The sequence below is a fragment of the Chinchilla lanigera genome, unplaced genomic scaffold (assembly GCF_000276665.1).
Source record: "Chinchilla lanigera isolate Chin_1 unplaced genomic scaffold, ChiLan1.0 scaffold00010, whole genome shotgun sequence".
NCBI lineage: Eukaryota > Metazoa > Chordata > Mammalia > Rodentia > Chinchillidae > Chinchilla > Chinchilla lanigera.
The window spans coordinates 24065265-24085973 of record NW_004955411.1 but is presented as its reverse complement, the minus strand read 5'-3'; the positions used below and the strand labels follow the sequence as shown (position 1 = coordinate 24085973).

General features: G+C 33.3%; 1 long non-coding RNA gene across 1 annotated transcript; it reads left to right on the top strand.

Annotated features, from left to right (window-relative positions):
• Positions 1-1833: 1833 nt before the first annotated feature.
• On the top strand, positions 1834-16074 carry LOC106147820. Its single transcript, XR_001232805.1, has 3 exons — positions 1834-1922; positions 12535-12600; positions 16040-16074. It is a non-coding gene; the product is annotated as an uncharacterized LOC106147820 (long non-coding RNA).
• Positions 16075-20709: the final 4635 nt, after the last annotated feature.

Here is a 20709-nt window from a genome sequence, read left to right as displayed (position 1 = left end):
GATATTTTTCCTAACAGGCTTTTTCTTGAATATAAATGTAGAACCGCACTAGAATTATGAAGAACTTAGAGAGGGATACACTTAATGAGTAGTGAAGCTTATACATCACAATATCAATTATAATATCAAGAGATCAAAATAGTCAAACATAATTATCATTTTTTCAGGATATGAGTCTTGTGCAAAATATATAATTCTGTCTTAGAGAATGTTAATACTACCAGTAACTATAAAAAGGTAAGAATTGTCAGACTTTAATTTGTAACACTATATATGCAGGTATATGTATACATATTTAACTTGATTAAAACAGAAACATCTCAATAAAGGAATAGTACATGAGAGACTAAATAGTATCAATGACTATTTTAAGAACATGGACCATTGTGAGCTGAAAATATCTCTTATTTTTGAAGTCGTAAATCTTTCCAAGTCTCATATTTCTGATTTTCCTTTTATCTCACTTAGTTATAACTGAGTCCACATAAAAATAAATCACATACACGCACAAAAATAAATTCTGGTGCCCTCAGGGAAAGAAAAACAAGGATTATTACCATGTAACCAGATACTAGATAGGTTTATAGAACATCCAGTGTCTTCTCAAAACAATATTTTTATAAATTCAAATAAGTCAAAATTATAATAATTTAATGATTTAAAAAATATTTAGAAGCACTTAAACATATTACATGGAACTGCTACACCAATCCTATCACTATAAATAATGTCAACACAGTAAATGTAGGGAAATGATGTGGTAGTAATAAGTTGAATTTATTGCTGATTATTAATTTTAATGTAGTTTCTTAAATATAAGTTTATATAGTTTGAATCTGAGTAATGATTAAATCATCAAAGTTCCTGAAAATCTGACAATTGACCTTCATGAACTCAAACACCACTGAATTTGCTCTATAAAATTTCATATGAAGTAATTTATAAAATACTGAGTTCCATTTTATTTTCTGAAGCAGCATCTTGCTACATAGTTCAGACTGGCCTTAAATTTTCTATGTAGCCCACACTGGCTTTGAACTCAGAGATCCTTCTGCCTCAACCTCTTCAATGGTGGGATTATAGTTTTGCACAATACCTCGCCTGTGTACTAGTTTAAATGTATAAAATTTTTGAATGCATAAAAATTAATCTTACAATAATCTCATTGATTAGAACTGTCAAATTTCAAGTAGCTAATGTTTCTGTTTCTTACACCAAACGGAAGAGAGAGAATTGGATGTTTGTTATTACAACTGTGAAGCTGATAATTTACATCTTTTAGGTCCGATTTTTTTTTGTCCATGTTATTATCCTTAGCTGACCACTGCTCATATATTTGTTAAATAACTTGTTAATAATTTAAGCATATTCGGGGCAATGCTGTTTACTCACTTTCTGACAGGGAAAAGAGCTGACTAGAACCAGTGGATGGAGACCTGTTTTGAGAGTTTTACGCTGAAACCTGCAAAGGTAGCAATGGTGAATGTTTTGAATCATATGTTAATGTTTAGTTTTTTTCTTCTTTTAAGTTATCTCCTTAGCTTATTCTATATGAAAAAAATATGACAATACATTCAAAGCACTTCTCTTCACTTTTCTAATTCAAAAACTATTTTAGTAGAGTATGACTATACCTTATCTGTCTTATCCTCTCTGTTTTATCTTCTGCCTTAACTGGCAGGAAGACAATAGGCTTGATCAAAAAACATGAGACAGATTAGAATGTCCAATGAATCATTAGCTCGATGATAACAGGATGCTAGAATTCTACTAGCTATTATCCTTTGTGACTGTACATAGAGCAAAGTTCTTTAAATTTTGGGGAGAAGGTTCTTTTGCTGGTTCAGTGTATTGCCTGCTGATTTACTAGTGATCAAATTTCAGAAAGAGAAAAAACACAAAAAGACTCCCTTTTGTGAGAGGTAAAGATGAGCTGAGATTGGAGGGGTCATTATTCAACATTACTAAATCTTACTATAATTCTAAAGCCAATTTGTGCTACAGAAACTTGAGGTTATCTGAAAAAATTTTCTCAGGTAGCAATTTATAAACCGCAACTTTCTTCTTTGAAATTTAACTTGGTAAAATTTCCTCACTACAATTTATGTTACATATACATAAAATAACCTACATAAACTACTTCTATTATTGGAATGGGGATAATTTATACTTGTAAGAATATTTTATTTTAAAATTTTATTTATCTTTTATTAGCATCACTTCTCTCCTTGTAGAAATCTATTTTAGCTAAAAAATCAAGATTCTGACCCTCATCTATGTTTACCATCACTCCAATTGGAACAAGTAATTTTTTTTTAACCTATCAACTCCCAGGAGAATGTGAAGTTTTCTGATCTCTGGATCCAAAATGAATGAAACTTGACAAATTTACTTACAAGAGCTGCTTAACTATATCATCACTGCATGAAACAATCTAAGGTTGCTTATAACATTTCACAGTATGTGAAACTCACTGTGAATTAAAGTAAAATAAGTAACTAATAAAAGAAAACATGGCTACTTACCCTATTTTTCCCTCCTTATATTTGCAGTGTAGTAGAGATAAAAATGATAAAGCCACAGTTCAATGTCTCTTTGTTAACCATTTAATAGCAATCCTTTTCCTGAATGCTAACATAATTGGTTATGTATATTAGGTAGAACTGTAGAGTATTTCTTAATATGTAACCTTTGGCTAAATAATTCATTTAAATAGAAAGTATTAACCTGAAATAGAGATTCAGATTTTTCAAAGTAACATTAGTCTAATTTAAATACAAGCTTCTATGTGATGAAAGTAAGATAAATAAAAAGTGTACTTAGCTTTGAATGTTTTTTTCCTGAAAATAGAAATACTGATGTTCCCATTAGACTTAATTTGCCAATAAATTTTTATGGGTTTTTATAGCAACTATGAGGATTTGGCTAAAATCTTCAGAATTTTTACATTAGAATGAAGTTACATTTTAAAATCATAACCAAAATATTAAGACAACAGAATGCTTCAGTTCTTGATTCATTTTTAATATGTATTTTAGAAGTGTATTTTCAGTAGAATTTACCACATTAAAATTTTAACTTTCAATACAAATTCGTATCTATTTAATTGCTGTACTAAGCTTGAGGAAATAGTATGATTTTTGTTTGGTAATTATTCATTTGAAATGCTACTGACAATATCACTTTAGAAATTCTGCAACAGAAAGTTGAACTCGTAGAACATGAGTGTAGGATATTAGTCGCCAGAAACAAAGGAAGGATATGAGGGGCGGGAGATGGTGGTTTATGTGTATAGGGCTACAGTTGGCCAAGAGTAATGTGCTCTCGTGTGCTATTTCATGGCAGGGTGAATATTGTTAATCATAATGTACTGTATATTCCCAAATAGCTAGAAGAAAAGATTTCAGCATTCTCATCACAAATAATTTATACATGTTTAAAGTGATGGATAGGCCAATTACCTTAACTTAACCATTACAAACTATATACATGCATCAAAACATCACAATATACACCATAAATATGTATAATTATCATGTATGAAATAAAAATCCTTAAGTGCACATTAAAATAACTTTTACAAGGTAATTCTGCCACAGATGTTTAATGTAGGGCCCCAGATTATGTACATTTTACTCAGTCTCAAGTAGAATGACATATTCAGTCTCTGATAAGTTTGGAAGGCCAGTGCTGACTACATAAAATACTGTAAGAGTATTTTGCTTGCTTTGCTGACTTTAAAGTAAATGGTAAAGTACTGTAGATTTATGATACATTATATTGGTGAAAAGCACATTATATCTACCATGCTCAATGAATAACTAATTTAAGGTTTGAAAACAAATAAGTTATCAACTCACATAAATTCCATTACATGTTAAATAATCAAAAGCTTCTAAAAGATCAAATAAAGAACATCAATTTAACTTTTACATCTGAATTTTGATTCTTGAATTGTCTGACCTACCTACGGATCAATGGAATAATTCTTTTAGTTTGAATTGAGTTCTTCCCCTCCATATAACATATTAAGTTACCATCATCTAATGTTACTGAAAAATTTCTACCTAATTTTCTTTTCAAGATTTTAAGGATACATGAATCTGGGTGTTCACAGGAGAGTGTCCTGAAAATGTTGTTACTGGACAAATAAAGGAATTCAAGTAATAGTTTCTTAAAATGTACCACAAAGGATGTTTTAAGTAAGTTTAAGACCTCAAAATACATAATGCAAGGAAAAAAATTAAGATGCTTAAAAATATGTTGAGGGATCCAAAATTAAATGTGCTTTAATGTTTTAAGACTGTTTTTAAGGCTTAGTGACCATAGTTTTATTTTTATGTTCTGAAAGTCAGGCTAGATACGACAAAAATTTTAAAATCTGACATTGGGCTTGGGCTTCCATTATATGCAAGTCAAGGAGATTTGGTGTAGCTATGAGAAAGCTGTTTATCTTTTGGAGGAGTTTTAGCAATTTGGATATTTTGCTATGATGGAAAGAGATGGTTAGCTTATTCCGATCACCTGAGGTAACATATCTATCAGGTACTCCGGGTTCTGGAGAAAGGCACAGGAAATATGGAGGAAGACCAATATCTGAAATCAGAAAACATTAACATCTCACCCACGGCAATGTAGAATAATTACTCTATGATGGGAAATTCACATCACTCTCTAAAATATTAATTACTTGAATTTAATGTTTCTTTTTTGTGTTCACCAGTGAATCTTCAGAACTCTCAGAATAAAATCTATACTGCTTTTAAATAAGAGCATTCTGGGTCTGGTTCCCACTCCTGGCGCTGTTTTTCTCTGGTTTCTATTTTCCTTGCACATTCCACTCTTTGAATATATTTGAATATGATTTGCTTTCTCATCTGTTGGCCCTTGCACATGCTACTTGAAATGTCCCCTCATTTTAAACTTCTCTTGTCCCCATTTTACCTGCTTTTTAACTTCATAGTTAGAGTCTTATTTACTGATGATTTGGATCAAAAGCTGCAGCTGTCTTCCCCAATCATCCTCAGGTTCTTCATTCCCCAGAAAACTAAGGCGTCCCTTTTATGCACTGTTATTACTCTTGGTTCACATTTCTATTAATGTCGATAATGATGTTATTCTACAGCTATTGCTTTACTTGTTTTTACCTTGCAATAAAATGGACTTGCCAGGTCTATGACTTTTAACACTAAATTTTCTAATTCTTAGCTCTCTGCACAGTGTCTGACACAAATGAGCACTTGGAATGATTTGTTGAATGAACGTTCACATTGTCTACCCATTAGAAAAACTGCCATTTTAGGGGCTGGGGGTTTAGCTCAGAGGCACAGTGCCTGCCTGGCAAGCGCAAGGTAGTGAGTTTGATTCCCAGTACCAGAAAACAATAAAAAACAAACGCAAAAAGAAATCCAGAAAAATTGCCATTTTGGAAAGGAAAAATTGGGAAGCTATCAAAAACAAAAGCAATCACATCTTAGAAGACTCAAAGCTTTGATCAAATTCCTTGCCAAAATAGAATTTACCCTTGCAAATAGGTTGCAACACCTAATGCATATATTTAGACAAACCACAATTCCCACACCCTAGATGTGTTGCTGTATGTGGTTTTAAAAGGATTGTATGTGCTCCTAGGGTTGTTTCTTTTCCAATTCCAATTTAACCCTGCCCACAGGTCTCTGAGATCTCCAATTAATACTTTTCTTCCTTGAGCTTTTACAGAACCCATCAGGAAAGAAGATACAATCTTTTCTGGTAGATTAATGAAAAACCCTACACCTTTTAAAATAAGTTGATTTTTAATTGTAAAAAAACACAGAATTTACTACTATAACCATTTTTAAATGTACAATTCAGTAGTGTGAAGTATATTAGCACATTCATTAATCTTTAAAACTCTGATTTTGTTGAAAACAGATGTATGTATCCCCTGGCCCCCCTCCCTTTTGTATAAGCAATTAACCCTAGATGCACTGAGATGTACCTCCAGCCCTTTTCCATTATTCATTTTGAGAAAATTTCTCACAAACTTGCTAAGTTGTCCAGGTCAGGCTCACACTGTGATTCTTCTGCTTTAGCCTCTCAGAGTACTGGAATTATTGTTATGTGCCACCAAACCAGTTTAAATCTCTATACCCTTAAACTAAAATTCACCATTCTCCATTCACCTCAGTTCTTATTACTCCAATTTTACATTCTGTTTCGATGAATTTAACCACTTCAGACACCTTAGGAGAGACGAATCATATAATATTCACGTTTTTGTGATTAGCTTATTTTTCCTGGTATAATTTCTTCATGATCCATCTATGTTATAACACGTGTCAGAATTTCTTTTCATTAAGATTGTATGACCATACACTATGTATGCATATATCACATTTTGTTTCTTCTTTTCTCTAACAGTAGACCTTTGGTTTGCACCTACCTCTTAGCTCTAGTGAATAATGCTGTTATGAATCTAAGTGTGCAAATATTTCTTAAAGACTCTACTTTCAATTCTTTGGCTGTGCATGGAGAAGTGGGGTTGTTAGAACATAAATAGATCTGATTTCAATTTTTTGAAGAATCATGATATTGTTTCCCATAGTATTTATAACATGTTACATTCCTAAAAACATTACATCAGTTTATCCAGACTCCTCCAACAGTTATCTTCATTATTTTTGTTTGGTTTTAATATTAGCCATTTTAATTAGAGCCGAGTATTATCTCATTATGGTTTCTATTGAGATAGGCTGTTACTGTGAGCTACTAGATCCAGGCAAGTTTGCATGAACTGATGAGTTTTAATAATTTCCTTAAAGAAGTTTGAGTTTCTTCAATTGTAACAAAAAGACTCCTGTCTAATCTAGTCCTCCGTCCTAATGTTCCTCCTCATTTAAAATTCACATGTGGCTTTGGTATGACACCACAAACTGATCCGGTGATAGGCCTTCTGTAGTTATCTATAAACCTTGCTAGAAAATGCAAAAGTACCCGCTATTGTCACGGAACTATCAATCAAATTTTGCTGGAACAAATATTTAAAACATTAGTTTATCTCGATATCTAGCTAGCAGAAGCCCTTCTGAAGTCTTTGAGGTTACACTGGCATGAGGAATGAAGAATAAAAGGAAAAGGGAAGAGAAGGAAATAGAGGAGGAAGAGGAAGAAGAGGAGTGAAGACCAGACAAAGGGGGAGGCAAGGATAAAAAGAAAGAGGAGCAGGAGTAGAGAAGAGAGAAAGTGTAAACAGTGGAAGGAACAAGAAACTTGGAATTCTGGAGCCGTTTGTGCATTAGGGCCTACTCTTCTCAGTGTTTCCCGTAAAAGAAGTCCTCTGAGGGTCAATAAGGAATAGTGGGTGTTGACACCCAAAGTTATAAGTACACTTTAGAAAGGAAAATAAGATGGGCTGGGAATTTAGCTCAGTGGCACAGCACCTGCCTGGCAAGTGCAAGGTCGTGAGTTCAATTCCTGGTACCAGAAAAAAAACCAAAAAAAAAAAAAAAAAAAAGGAAGATAAGAGTGTCCGAGATGTAACCATATGCACTTCTTGATTTTCAGATTAGTGCTTATCTTCTAGATTTCTTGATTTTCAGATTAGTGCTTATCTACTAGATTTTTACTAAGACCCTCTCTGACTGTACTCCAACTTTCCCATACTCCCATTAATTATATCATAACTTTTGTTACATCAATATTCAACGTTTTCATTCTTATACCCTTACCACCTGAGATCTAGGGCAAAAGGCACACTCCAGCAAAGAGCACACTTTCATCTTTTAGTCCAATAATGTTTCTATTAAAATAAGCATCTCTGCATTTTAAAGCATATAGGCAGTGCCAGATATGGGTTAACTGTTAAATGATAAATACTTTTATAGAAAAACATTGTTAAAACAGAAACTAAGACTTTATTCAAGACTATTACAATAGTAATATTGCAACAGGAGAGACAGATCAACAGTCAGTTCTGAATGTGTAAACGCGGCTGGGGTTTATAGCCAGGAATCAGAGTACAGGGAAAAGTTGTCAATGGATGGAATATTACTGAAAAGAGACATCAAGCCAGATATGGCAGGGCACTTCTGTAATCCCAGCAGTCCAAGAAGTGGAATCAGGAGGATCACAGGTTAAAGGTCAACTGGGGCAACTTAGTGAATTTCTAAGACCGGGTCTCAAAATAAAAAGGGCCAATGTGGAAAGAGAGGGAGGCAGGGAGAGAGAAAGAGTCAGAGACAGAGACAGAGAGAAGGAGAGAGAGGGAGAGACACACAGACAGACACAGACCCAGAGACAGAGATACAGAAACACAGAGATACAGCGACACAGAGAGAGATGGAGACTTGATAGCAGACAGATTATTGCCAGACAGGCCTGAGAGATTTCTTCTAAAGACAAGTGAGGAACTTAGATATCAAAGTGGAGGCTGAAGAACTTGGCTAGACATAAAGGGTTGGGGAATTTCCACAAACTGACTTTGCAGGATAGTTGCTAAGTAAGCCTGAAAAGGCCAAAGAAAGGAGGAAAGGAGAAATGGCCCAGGCTGAGGGTTACAAGCGAGGGAGGCACACATAGCTCTGGCTTGTGAACAAGGAGCGTCACTGTAATAAGATCAAATATCTCATTATGTTACAACTATTTTCTATAATATAATTATTTTACTCACTGGAGACCACCCAAATATTTTTATGTTTATATTGTATGTTTAAATAAGGTTTTTTAAATAAAGTTTTTAATTATTTGACTGTATCATGGACACTATCTTACCAGACCTGTCTTATTCATTCTAAAAAATCTCTCTCCAAGTTTACACTGTTTCTTATGTATTCTTGCTGCCAGCCATAATATTTGAGGCTGCCTGAGGATTTTTGTGTGTGCACATGTTTACGAAATACTCGAATTACTGTTTTACGTGACTAAAAATGTCCAGGATATAATCACCCCAAGAACAGAATCACATTGAAGCTGTGAAATGATGTAGAAATATTTTATATTTTCAAAGTCAGACAGTATTTCTGAAAAAATTAGATGCAAACTTTGTAGTTTATTAATTTGTAGCTTACTATGGTAAGATTTTATAACATTTGATGGTGTCAATAAACATATTATAGTGAATAGAATGCTATGCTGAAGTGATCATAACTCTTTCACTATATGAATTGGCATTCATGGGAAAATATATTTTTAAAAGCTATGATTACAGTAGAGTAGCATACTATAAATAATAATGATTGAAATATATCCATTAAGACTTTTGCTGTCATAGGTCTGACAATTTTTATAACTCCTTTCTAATTTTTCGTGTGAGCATTTTCACTTCAAAAAGCAACTACCAAAACATTGCTGCTTTTCTCTCATCTCAGTGTTATGATTTTACATGTTGCTAAATCTCAGGCTGATACAAAGATTCAAATAAAATTTGGTGATAAAAGAAAACAGCACCTACTGTATACGGAGTACGTTGATGGCAACTTTCAGCCGCATGTGAATTAAAACGGCTAGGTTATAAATCCCCTGAAAATAAGGTTTATAATGGAAATGCTGACAGGCATTTAACGATAGCAGCAGTAGCTGGCACCAGTGTAATAAAAGGACTTAAATGAAAAAAAATGTATGCCTCACAAAGACATGTAGATTTCAGGGCAAAGCTATACGCAGCCTCAAAGTAAGGATGGGTGATAATATGCTGCAGCAATTACGATTCTTCAACAAAGAATCTTGAAATTCAGCTTCCCATCATATTGTAAAAGAGTTTTAGGGAAACCCTGAATGCAGCATTCTTCAGTTCTATTACTCTGGCACCATCATCCTCTTATGATTATATTTTATTCCGCTTTAGGGTGAGAGCAGACAGGAGCCTAGTCAGAAACTGACTCCCACGAAAACAAGATGGATATTTCAACAGCCAATCCTTTGCAACGCTCATATGAATGAATGATTAAAGTGTGTCTTGGCTATTACATAAGAGAATACAAACCACATCCTTTCAAGGACACAGCTGAATTTATATGGTCCTAAAGTTCAGAGATCTGTTTCTTTCAGGTCCCTCCCTGGAGGGGACGATAGCCCTGAGCAGCTTCTCTAAACCATGTATATTTTGAAAGTTCTTTCTCTGATTACACCGAAACAATAAATTAGTACTTTTTCCTTAACAGCAGGTCACATATTAATCTGTTATATTTTTCCTTCTATATTTGGAATTAAACTTCTGTGTTTATGAAAAGAAAAAAAGGTTAAAAGTACCATATTTTTCCTGATTATGGCTATAAAAGACTTAAGCCTGCTAAAGGAGACGTTAAAAAAAAAAATCTCTTTATAAATGTCTATAGATCTAAACAGATCACTAGTAGGTTCTTGCTTCCAGACACTTGTGCCCCAGGTTACTTTAAAAGAGACCCATTCTATAACTCTTTTGACAAATAACAAGCTCTTTGGTTATTTTGGAAGAGAATCTTCCGCAGGAATAGGATAAAAGTATATTGGTGTTAGTGTCTGTATATTCTTTCTTCATGTCTCTGTATCCCTCTCAAACTGTCAAGGTTGACAATCCAAAATGATAATCAAAACCACTTTTTACATTTTTTCTTGTAACTGCCACAGGCAAGTTTTAAAAGATATGCTAACAAATCCCAAAGAATAGCTGGTATTAAATATTTGATATAATCTGAAATGAATACTGTAAATATAAAATGTAACTCATATAGCTATTTAATTTCTTATCTAAAGATAACTAGAGTTTTACATTTATCTATGTGTGTGTGAATTATTTTATATTACTTAATAAAGTTAAATAACTTGATTAATTTATAAATTATATATTTTATACTAATTTTTATTCACAAAAGGTTTGGACAAAATAAACAACAAAATAAAAGAGTAGCTGATTTATAAGCTAGCTTATCCTAATACCATACTAATACCAAAAACAATATATAAAACTATTGTTTACAATAATTTAAATTTAATATTTCTCCTTATATGCTTTAATATACGGTTACTGCTTTGTGTCAGCTCAAATTATACACCCACAGTGAATTTTTACAAAGTTACTTAACATATTAGTTTAACACAAATCAGAGTAAGAAATGAACATTAGTAGCACCCTGGAATTATCTCTCAATTCTCACTCAGTAGTCAGCTGCAAAAGTGACCACCTAAGTCTCTCAAGAATTTACCACAAAATGAGGGTTTGGGTGCAGGTGGTTTATTCAAGAGAATCCAGGATTCCCAACTGAGAGTAGGATAAAAGCGATAAGAAAGAGGTTCATAAAATGAGTAGTAAAGAATGAGTCAGGGCTGGGGAAATAGCTCAGTGGCACAGTACCTTGCTTGGCAAGTGCAAGGTCCTGAGTTCTATTCCCATACCAAAAAAAAAAAAAAAAAAAAAAAAAAAAAAAAAGAATGGGTTAGTTTAGTAAGCACCTGAGGCTCAAATCTTCTATAAATGCTCAGGGAACTCATGAAGAACATTCCCCAAAACTGATCGCTGAAGCACAGGGAGATTCCATTTGTCCACTGACTCCTCTCTCTGCCTTGCCTAGGGTTTCCAAGAGAGCTTATTTATCTGAGCTAGTAATTGGAGTTTACACAGTCCAAACAAGCTCTCTTGTGGCTGTTGAGAGCCCTTAGACTCAGAAGATTAAAAAAAAAGGCTGTTAGCATAAATGAACTCAAGTGAACCGAGTAGATGTAAAATATAGTATCAGTGGTTTTGCTCTACCAGTACTATGGATTTTAGCACAAAGGTTGGCTTCTCCTAATGATTTTTAGTATTTACAAATGAAAACTTTAATTTGTCTATTTTGGGTATGGTTTCTTCAACTCGATATCTTCTAAGTGAGATATCTGATGCTGTAATAGGAGCTATTAATTGGTTACATTATCATATGGCATTACATTATACAAATATGCACTAATTATTTATCCATTTATCTAATAATGGAAATTTGGGTCATTTCCAGATATTGGCTAGAGAAAGATAGTAAGAAAATTCTTATATTTTGGTATACATCTTATGCATGCATTTCTGTTGAATGCTTATCATGTAGTGCAATAGCTTGTTTATAGGTACAAATGTTCTGCTTTAATCGTTGTGGTCAAACATTTTCCCAAGATTATTATATATAGTTATATTTCTCTCAGTTAGCTGGTGAAAGTTGCATCATTCTTTTTTGGCCTAAGGAACGTCCTTTAGGTACATTTTAGGAACTTCCTTTAGGTACAATTTCCTTTAGTCACAAATGTAAACCTTAACACTATGTAAGAGATGGAATAGTCAGAAATAGGTGAATTAATGGACTACCTTCAGTATCTTTACTCGTTGTAGTGCTTCTATTTCCTTTTTTTAACTATTCTATTTATTAATTTTAAAAGGACAATTACACCAGAGAAAAAGAACTAGTCTAACATCGTGGTCTCTATATCATTACAGAAACCTCTTACATATCTCATACAAACACAATATTTCAAAATAAAATGGGACTTTTGTGCAAACTACTATATATTCATTCAATTATACTTTCATCTGAACAATATGTATCCATTTTATAGGTGAGATACTGCTTATGGCATTTTTCTTCTCCATCAAGTGGACAGTTCTCTCAAAAAGGAAGCAAGGTTTGTTTAGTAAGCCTTACTATGAACACATGTGTGATGATTTCACAGGTTATTAACTTATACACTGTTAATTATCAGTACCAATTATATAAGAGACTTAGTCTCAAGTTTATTTATTTTTTACAAGTGTATATATTGATTTTGGGTATTGAAAGGCCATCTCACTAGTCCAATTTTTGAATCAACTCTAAATTCTTGTCAATGGCTTATTTGGGGTTGAGGGTGAACTTCTTTTAAGTAGCTGGGCATACTTTCATCTCTATTTATCTATCCATTCTTTTTAAGTTTCATATTGTAGTTAAGATTGTGCTGATCTGATGTTTCAAAGTGGAATATCATTATTTTGATAAAATAAATGGAGATTCTGCAAAAAATTGAGTATATTTGCTTTCCCTCTGCCAGAGTTTATTTACATCACTTCCTCAGGGCATGCATTTCTCTATTTCTTAGTATTCTTTTAACTCAAATGTCCTTTGTTATTAGCCTAATGTTTCTGCAAGTTTCAGATTTTTTTTAGCATTGTAGTGTATTACTCTGATTATCAAAAATCTTAACACTGAAATAAACTACAGTTTTAGTGAGGAAGTAGTACATAATCACCAATGTCAGCAATATCATTCTTGCTCTTATAATAATAAAACATTGAACATGCTGCAAATCAATAACTTTTATTCAATACACCAATGAACTATTTTTGCAAGGAAACCTGGCACTCCAGATTCCAGAGGAGAGAATCCGGTCAGGTGGGATCTACTTCCTTGGAGCAGAAGCCCTTGAGGCTATAAGCAAGTATTACTTCAACAAAGTGATGGCTATTCATTATGAGAAACCCTTGGTATCTGCAGTCTGTATGAGAACTATACACTTCTAGGGTGCACATCTTTTTCTACCAAAGATGTGAAAAAGATTTGAGAAATATCTGAAAGGTTAAGAAAGAGCCTACTCTCCTGGGGAAAAGTCTTGACAAAAATCTTAGCTTGTAGATCATTATTCACCAAAATCTGCCTTCTCTTGCTTTCCTGCAGCATACACTGGTATGAAAAAGCAACACTACTGGATAAACATTTGTGAAAGTCACAGACAAGAGACAAACATCTATTAAAAATTAAACATATAGATCTTCTTCTCTCCCAAACTTTATCATAATACCAATAGATCCCTAGTATACTAACAGTTTATATAGTTGTTGCAAAACACAGACTCTTTTTGAATAAAAGTATTTAAGGAAGCTCAAAATCAAGATCACAGTGGAAACAAGAACACTGCAGGTATATTAAACCTCTGGTATCTACACCTACAGAAAACATTGAACACAGTTCAAGCATAACATCAGCTAGCGGAATATACCTGCAAGTCACATATCAAATAGAGCAGTAGCATCAAAGTATATAAAAATGTCATAACCAATAATTGCTCACACAATCTGTATTTTGAAAAATAGACATAGAGTTTAAACAAATAATTCATTAAAGAAGATATATGGATAGCATGTGGAATGATGCACAGTTACAGATTAAAAGATCTATGGGAGATCCTACAGCATACTTATTTAAATGGATAAAATTTGAAAAACTAATAACACCTATTGCTGATGAGATTGTGGAGCAACTCAAGGAACATTATGCAGATGACCTCACCAGTACTTCTAATAATTCTCAAGATTATTGAAAATAAGTAACATGAGAAATGGTCAAATCCAAGAGAAGCTAAGAAGCTATAAGAACTGTGTGGGATGTTGGAACACAAAAAAGAAGAATTCTGAGGAAAATCTGTCTAGATGATAGCTAATAATGATGTATCCATATTAGTTCATTAGTTAAGGCAAATATACTATATTAATATAAGTTGTCCAAACAACAGGGGATATTGGGTTTTTGACTTATGTGAACTTTCTGTATTATCTTCACATTTTTCACCTGTAACCCTAAAAGTAAAAGTTGGTTTTATTTTTATTACTGACTTTTAATAGAGAAGATTTGGAAAGCACAGAACAGCATGTGACTTTTATCCCTTCATGCTTCCTATTTTTGCTGTGTGATTTACATGCCAGTATTTTATTTGAAGGAGAACAGTAAAAGAAAAAAAGAACAATATCAAAATACCAACATCACATGCCCTTTTGAAGTTCTTTCATTAGTGAAGTTCTGTAGGAAGTTAGTCTATAACTCACTTTTATTTTATTTTTTATTTATTTATTTTTTTGGTTTTTCTCCGGTACCGGGAACCGAACTCATGACCTTGTGCTTGCCAGGCAGGCGCTTTTGCCGTTGAGCTAAATTCCCAGCCCCTATAACTCACTTTTAATATTAAAGTTATTTGTTTCTTTACAAGCTTTATGCTATTGAACTTCACTTATTTACTTATCATTTATTTTTACTTATTTATTTATTTATTTATTTGGTTTTTGGGGATAGGGTCTCTCTATGTAGTCTAGGCTGCCCTTGAACTTGCTATCTGCCCAAATTGGGCTCAAATATGTGGTAATCCTCCTGCCTCAGGCTCCAGAATTCTGGGACTAACAGATGTGCATCACTAAGTCTGGAATGTTTATTTATTTTTATTAATACATGTTTGCAGGACATAATGTTTCATTCTTTGTGTGGAGTTGATAGTTGTACATAACACATTTTAATTCTTTTTTTCTGAAAAATTTTTCCTTGTCAGTCTTGTAGTCTTTCTTGTTTTTGCTCTAAGGTGGTTTATTGTCCAGGTATTGTGAAACATACTAAAATGTAAGTATTTTCATGTACTGAAATATTTTGCACTTTACTAACCTAATACTAGCACAAAGTATACTAAGGAGAGTAAAATGTGATATAAAATATCTAAACCAGTACAGATACATTTATCACTTCTAGCTTATCACCTGGCTCTTTTGGACAGATGCTATCTTTTTGGAAGAACTGAGTGGAGGGAAATACCCTTTAGTTTGATAGTGTCAGTATGTGTATAATAAATAAGATCTCAGCAGGTAAATTTGAGATGTTCTACCTTTTGGAAAAGGAGATGTTTAACTTATTTTCATGATAGGTGGGCTCTCCTAACAATACTTTAGTTCATCTAATTTGGTCATAAAATATGCCCTAAGAAAATTCCACCTGTGTTTATGACTAGTGTAAGAAGATGCAGTTTTATCCCTGCATAGTGTTTCTGAGATTGTAAAGTTCATACAGTGAAGATGGTACTGAATATGAGGGAAGGAAGGATAAGAAGTTTGAAAATTAGAATAGGATAAAGTTAAACTGAAATGTTGAGGAAATTTCATGGGCTGTGTTAAAATTAATGTTGAGTTTACTTGAGACTGGTGAAACGGTAAGCCCAATGTATTCCCTTCTCTTTTTTTGCCATGCTTTTCTATTTTCCAGTACTGGGGATTGAACCAAGTGCCTTGGCCCTGAGCTACATGATTAGTCCCTTTTTAATGTTTATTTTTAAACAGGGTCTTACTAAAGTACTAAATTGCCAAGGCTGAGTTTCAACCATGATCCTTCTGCTTCAGCCTCCTACAGTGTTGGGACTGCAACCATCCACCACCACACCCAGGTAAGCCCAGTGATTTTTGAGAAGAGATGGGAGAGTCCTTATCAAATGCCTGAAACATGATAATGTGTAATCCAAGTTGAGCATTATGCATCGGTCTGGCAAGATGTGTCACCATTCCCAATACGATAAGCATAAAATTTAGGGTAACAGTTTCAACCTCTAGAGGGAATAACAATAGCAAAAATAAAAAATAAGTCTAAAGTCTAAGTTTACTTAGGCCAAGGGCCAAGGTTTGGGGCCAAGAGCTCAAGGGGAGACATGAGCAGAAATGGATTGAAAAGTTGTCAACACTTTAGGTGTGGATTTTTGTTGATTATGTTTTGTTGGATGAAGACTGAAAACACAACAGCTCATCTGCACGTGAGGTGTGCATGGAGTGGGCTTCCTTCCCTCTTGAAGAGTTGACGTTTCTAAAACCAATGAGCAGGGCATAGAGATTGAGCCAGTTTTTTAATGCCTAGATTAATATGTCCTACTTGCCAATTCTTCCAATCTTGATTAATCAACATATATTTGCCAGCCAATGTTTTATGGAAAAGTATTGTTTCTGGGCAAAGTTAACCAATGATATCATTGTATATTTGTATTAGCTATTTCTGGTTATCTGCCTTTGAGATTCTTTTGATAATCTCTCATCCTTTTATATGAAATACCTATGCTTTGTGTATAGTGTTTGACCTGAGCATACTAGTCTAATTGACACCATAAGTGTCAATTAGCACTTTCAGGTGCTTTTTCAGATACCTGATATTCCTTCACCACCACATCTAGGTCAAAATTTTCTTCAAGATTCAGTGTAAGTAGTATTGCCTTGATTAGCTTTTTGTGATCATTTATATCCTCTTTAGTGTCCTACAGTACCAGGATGACATATGTTTTTAATATCCAATTTTGTTATAAAATCTACCTGGCAAAAATCTTTGTATTAGTTTGAATAATGATATGTTCTAATTCGTACATAGTAAGTCTTCATTACATGTTTATCAACTTGAAGTTTTAAGTATGGTAGGTAATGCTCAAAGAAATTCCCCCCTTTTTCATTTGTAAAAATTTCTTGGCATGTATGAAGTTCTCAATAAATGCTTAGTAAGCTTAGCTGAAGTATGTTATAAGACCCAAAGAAATAGTATATGACTGTCTTTGTGTAAGTATGATAATCTTTTTATTTACCCATTTTATTTAGTTTTGGTGGAAAATTTTAGAATGTAGAAATTAAGAATATGGGATCTGAACTGATTCTTTGGCTTCATTTTTTTCCCATAAATACTGTCTGTGATTTAGTATCCTCTTCTTTAAAATGAAGTTATTAATAGCAATTATAATGTTTTCAGGGAATTACACATATTATTACATATGAGTTTAATGAAAAGTATCATATTCTTCAATTTGAGCACACAAATTAAATAATATACACCTAACATGCACTTAATGGTACTTGCACAGTAATTAGTAAAAATATACTACAAAACACATGTGGTTAATTAAAAATCATCACCCACTCCTTTTCTCCCTATTACTTTAGAATAACTACCATGAGCTCCTGATATGATAACATAAAAACATCTGTGATATATTACAAGATGGAAATATGGTGTCTGTCTTCCATCAAAATATGTGTGCCAAGTGTTTACTCCAAAGTACTACATGTTTGATTGGAGGGAAGATACTGTAAACAAAGATATTTTAACTCTATGAGGTTTTCCCAATATACTGTTTTATTTAAACCAATTTGATGAGTTTTATACATAAAATTTTACCCACTTCTAGGTAATGCTGGTAAAATTTCACATCCCAATTCTATGACAAATAAATTTGGATAAAATAATAACTTCTTTTTTGGAAGCCTGCATTAAATAGGAGGTAGTGTGATGTGTTAATAAGGAATGGCACAAAAAATGGAAAATTTTTACTTTACTTTTAAAATAATCTAGTTCTTAAATTTTACTACAAACAAGTAAAATAATATAATTGATGTTCATATGAAAAGATGAAATACAGGCCAATGTCTCTAATGAACATAGATACAAAGATACTCAATAAAATACTAGTAAACAGAATCCAGCAAATCAAGAATATTATACACTATGACCAAGTGGGATTCATCCCAGAGATGCAAGGAAATTTCAATATATGCAAATCAATAAATGTTGTACACTATTGACAGAGCTAAAGATAAAAACCACATGGCCATCTCAATAGATACAGAAAAAGCTTTTGACAAAGTCCAACACTCATTCATGATAAACACCCTACAGAAAATTGGAATAGATGGTTTTTACCTCAATCTGATCAAAGCCATCTATGACAAACCAACAGCCAACATCATACTAACTGGACAAAAACTGAAAGCTTTTACTTTAAAATCAGGAGCAAGACAAGGATGTCTACTGTTGCCACCCCTGTTCAACATATTCTGGAAACATTAGCTAGAGAAATTAGAAAAGAAGGAAAAACAATAGGAATAAGGATAGGAAAGGAAGAAGTAAAATCGTCATTTTTTCAGAGATGAAATGACAGTCTATATAGAGGATCCCAAAAATTCCAACCAAAGAGTCCTAGAATTATTAAACAAATTTACTATTATAGCTAGATACAAAATCAGCACTCAAAAATCAATAGCATTCCTATAAACAAACAACAAACTGAGAGGGAAATTAAGGAAATTATACTTTTCACAATAGCATCCAAAATGTTGAAATACTTAGGAATCAATCTAACAAAAGAAATAAAAGTGAAAGCTACACTACTCTGAAAAAAGAGATGGAAGAGGTTTTCAGAAAATGGAAAGACATTCCTAGCTCATGGATAGAAAGAACCAGCCTTGTTAAAATGGCCATGCTCCCAAAATTGTTATACAGATTTAATGCAATCCCAATCAAAATAACATTAATATAACTCACAGCTCTAGAGAAAACATTCCTAAAATTCATCTGGAACCAGAAGAGACCCAGAAGAGACCCAGAAGAGCAATAGCAATCCTGGGAAACAAAGGAAAGGCAGGAAGCATCACAATCCTTGACATAAAATTATACTACAAAGCTACTATTATAAAATCAGCATGGTGTTAGCAAAAAAAAACAGACCTGAGGATGAGTGGAACAGACTGGAAGATGCAGTCACAACCACAAACACATTCAGCCACCTTATTTTTGACAAAGGGGCCAAACAAGTTCATTGGAAGAAAGATAGCCTCTTTAACAAATGTGCTGCAAAAACAGGCTTGCCACATGCTGGAAACTGAAACTAGATTCATGTCTATCATCATTCACTAAACTAAAGTCAAAGTGGATTAAAGATTTAAATATTAATACAGAAACACTAAATCTACTGGAAGAGAATGTAGGTAGAAATCTTGAAGATATACGGATAGGCAGAGAGTTCATGAACAAAAACCAAACTGCACTGGAAATACTTTAAAGAATCAACCACTGGGATCTCATCTTACTGGAAAGCTTTTGCATATCTAAAGAAATCGCCAACAAAGTAAAAGGAAAACCCACAAATTCAGAAAACATTTTAGCCAACTGTTCCTCAGGCAGAGGACCTCTGTCTAGAATATATAAAGAATTTTAAAAAATCGTGCCCCTTCAAATTCAAAGACACAGTCCAAAAATGAGCATCTGAGATGAATACACACTTCTCAGAGAAAGAAATACAGATGGCAAATAAATACATGAAAAAATGTTCAACATCATTAGTCATTTGATAAATGCAAATTAAAACAACACTGAGATTACATCTCACCACAGAAAGAATGGTTGTCATCAAGAAATCAACCAATGACAAATGCTGGAGGGGCTGTGGGGAAAAAGGAGTGTAGACTGGTGAAACTACTTTGGAGATCAGTCTGCAGATTCCTCAGTAAACTAAGATTAGCAGTCCCTTTCCAGCTATTTCCTTTCTGAGTATGTTTCTAGAAGGACTGAAAACATCATACCATGACTATATATGTGCAACCATGTTTATGGCAGTGCAATTTGTAAGAGCTAAATCATGGAAACAACCTAAGTGCTCATCACTGTGGAATGGATAAAAAGATGTGGTATTTTTTTTATATAGTGGAATACTACTCAGCTGTAAAGAAACATAAACTCAAAGCTTTCACAGGTAAATGGATGCATCTGGAGGCCATACTCATAAGTGAAATAAATCAGACTCACATGTGTAACCATTGTATTGTTTCCCTAGTGCAAGAACCTGAAAGAGTTAATAAAATCTAAAAAGTGCAATAGATACTGTGAAAGGAAAACAAACTGCTCAAAAGAAAAGAACAACTGGGATGAATGAAAAGAGAAAAGAAAGAAAGAAGGGGAAAATATGAATATACATATGTATATATATGTATATATATTGAAGATAGCTAAGATAATTCTACTACTAATTTCTAACACTTAAGTGAAATGAACAATTAATGCTTATTTGTTTGATCAATCTTACATGCCTATTTTGTTTTTCTGAATAACCAATCTAATTGGTTATTATAATAATTGTATGTAATTGGTTTTTTTTTTTTTTTTTTTTGGTTTTTCTCCGGTACCGGGAACTGAACTCACGACCTTGCGCTTG